Genomic DNA, 3,675 nt, shown 5'->3' with positions numbered 1-3,675 from the left:
CTTCAAACCACCCAGCTTGGATACCAAGAGCGAATTAGCCAGACTTCTGTCCACATGGGTGTATGTCGCAGGCCCATAATATAGCTCTGTAGTCTGAAGCTGCACGATTATTTATAACTCAGTGAGCTGGCGGAAAGAGAACTTGGTATGCTTACATGAGCGGCAAGTCATCCCCCTGGATTTCAGTGACGTAGTCAATCAAGCATAACAGAGTTGCATGACTTAATAAGGTGAGTGTAAGAGAAACAAGGTGAAAGCCCCAGAAGGCTATGAGTCTTATTTTTATATGATTTGAAGCCCATTTTTCAAGGTAGTGGAATCTATCAAAAGTAACATATGTTTGGGGGAAAACTGTAAATGCTGACCTCCTACAATGTAAGATGCTAAAAGTCATAAACCACAGAGCATTTAAGTCACAGAAATGGTGCTTGTGTTAACAAATGAAATGTTATTATATATTAATGTAAATAGAGCTATAAAAAGTAGTTAATACTGCTAAGATTTAGTTCCACCATACTGAATAGCCCCATATTTAGATTTATTTTATGAGTTATATTGATTACCATGCTGACGATACAAACATCTTATATAACATTTCAATATTATAATAATTTTTATACAATTGTTCAACACTAGCTAGAAAAGAAGGTTTATCTCCAGAAACAACCCAGGCTTCTGGCTTGTTTCTCCTTTCCTTGTTTCATTACATTGATATTGCCAGTTAGATTCAGTGGTAAACATAGCTTATGCATTCCAAGCCAGAATTGTTTTGAATCATGACAACAAGAGTTGTCATTGGTTAATGTAGTAGGAGATGGGTAACTTGAATTATGAGTAACAAAAATTCTAAAATAGTCTTAGAAAGATTTTTCTTAATGTGTTTCCCTATAAGGCAACAAGAGGTAAATTTCCTCTATTTGACTTATCTGTTAAAACAAAAGTGACCATGTACCTTTGAAGACATTCGGTTGGAACTGAAAACTCAAAAGTTTAGAAGAAAGTTTAACCAGTGTGTACCTGCACTGGAATAAATATTGCCCTCTGGGGCTATTACAGAAACACAGCATTGCTGGGGGGAGAATTATTCAAGTTACAATGTTCTTTATTCACCACTCCTGTGAAAACAAAGTGAGAAAGTGGGTTCCTTTTAAAATTAAAAGACCGGACTAAAATGTCAATGGAAGGTTATACAGGAATAACAAGGAAACTCCATTTTAACAAGGCATCAAATATGAAATTAGAATACTGTAGCACTAAGTAATTCAAGTACCTAATACTGTTAACAATTTAATATATTCAGCGCTGTATGACTGGCTTTTCTTTGCTGTATGGCATGGCTGAGAATACAACATCAGCATTAAGCAAATAATGGCAGTGTTGCTATGGGTTTCAGTGAGAGCAGGCCTTAGTTTAACGCGTTAAAACATCATCCAAGTAATTTTCTCCTTGCCATCTTCAATTTGGTGTAATACATTACCATAATAAAGGGAGCTGGGAGCAGCAAGACTTGATTAAGTGTCAAAATGCTCTCAGAAACTCAAAAAATCGAGAGTTTTGATGTCCATTCTTTGGTTCTCAAAGCAGACAATGGTCTTAAAGAACAAACAGAAAATGGGCAAGGAGCAAGTTGGAACAATCATATTTAAAAATAAAAATACACAATGTGGTCCTTGAATTCTTCCCGTAAGCAACACAGGACTGGGAGGGATTTAAATAAATCCCTTCGTACTGTTGAGTCTTTGGTCAGGACTGTCAGAAGTGACTAGAGGCTAGGTGTCCAGTTCCTGCTTATTCCAGTATGCATTAAGCTGGTAGCTGAGTACAAGAGTTGAGGCCTTCACAAGTTTATGCCTCTGCTTATCAACACTAAAAATAATATTTTTCACTAAAGTGTTCAGACTTTTTTTGAAAGCTAAAATAATGATTCTTAATAACATTTTTGTGAATTACCTTTTTATTTTATTTCTATTTTGCCTATGAAAAATAGTTATAGAGCAACAATGACTTGCTTAAAGTTACATTCATTACTGTTTTTTGACCACTGCATCTCCTGAGGAATACTAATATCCCCTATCTGCAGGCAGCACTGGAAGGATAAATTAATTAATATTTGCAAAGAGCTTTGGAATCCTGAGCTGAAAGGTGCTAGATAAGTGTAAAGAATTATAATTTAAATTATGCATCAGTATTGTGAATGCTGCTTTTTCAGATGTGTCTGCTACAAAGATCACTTCAGCAGTGCAGACATCTAAAACATGGATGATGCAAGACTGTTTAAGAATTGATTAGTACACCTTTGGGGGTATAAGAATGGCAGTCTACAGCAGTGTAGGAGACAACAGCTCCTATATCATGAAGAAAATGACATTTCAATACCATAAGAAGTTCCTTACGCCTTTGAAGTTGTGTCTTAGTTCAAAGTAGTCAGTATTCTTTTATTTTTCATATAATTATGAGTGGTTTCATGTCAATAGCTGCTTTTTTTTTTTTTTTTTTTTTAAAAAAAAAAAAAAAAAAAGTGAAAACAACCTAGATGGAGCTGTTATAAATCCAAGAAAAACTCCATTGTTCATTGCTATCAGCCACAATTTGGGCAGATATCCCCAGCTCTGCTGAAAGCTGCTTAGGAAGCTTCTTAAGCAACCATCCACAGTTGTATTGTTTTAAAACTAGGGCTGAATGTGAACCACCAACTATTCTATTCTTTAAAGGCCTGGAAAAACAAGACTGTTAATGAGAGAGAAATTACAAAAGAAGGAGCAAAATGTGCATCTGGGCAATTAATAATGAAGATTTGTACTAAGTGAGTAGTCAAAGAGCCCTGGGTAAAAAGGAAAGGTTTTGTCTGAGTCCAGGTCTATGCAATAAGCAAACTTTTTCCACAGAACCACTGAGTACATTGGCTACCAACTAGACCAGACAGCCCACGCAGGCTGTCTGGACCCCTGACTTCAGTGACTCTGTTGGGATTGACTGGTACTAAAATGGGGTTGACTGGCCCTGGTATGGGATTTTCATGCCACATCGTCTAGTGATTATTCCATTAACAAAACACATTCCAGTAAATAATCTTCAGAAACTGAAAGTATTACATGAATTAAGAGCAAGGGAGATAAATAGGTTTGACAGTATTCTCTTTTCCAGGGCACTGGATGTGTGAAAATGCCCAGCTGATCTTTGAAATACATCTTTTCAATGACATATCTGAGGTATAGATAATATCTGGTAAAAAAAATTATAAAGCATCTGCCACCAAAACAAGAAAAATTTACTTTCTCCAATTTAAAAGTATCCACCAACAAAGCTGTCCTGTTCCCTTGACAACCTCAGTCTCTCATCTACTGGTGATGAACTTTCTTCATCTCCCCAATTAACATATTGGCTCCTGTGCCTACAGGGCTGTCATCTCCTGCCAGCTGAGTGGCAAAAATCTGGTGTCATTAGCACAGTTCTAATGGATGTATTCAAGCTAATAACAAAAGGTGACCTACTAGGCAAGTAGCAGAATGTATGTAGACTTGGAGGACTGTGGTGGTCTGAGCTGCAGCTAAAGCCTAGGTTTGAGTGGAAAAATACCATTTGTGAAGCTGAATATTAAAATGAGACAAAACCACAAAAGACAGAAATCCAAAGCAAAAGACAGAAAGAACATTACAGCAAGTGTGTCAGGGTAAA

This window comes from Athene cunicularia (assembly GCF_003259725.1).
Source record: "Athene cunicularia isolate RWA chromosome 1 unlocalized genomic scaffold, athCun1 chr1_part2, whole genome shotgun sequence".
NCBI classification, from domain to species: Eukaryota; Metazoa; Chordata; class Aves; order Strigiformes; family Strigidae; genus Athene; species Athene cunicularia.
This window is presented reverse-complemented; position numbering follows the sequence as displayed.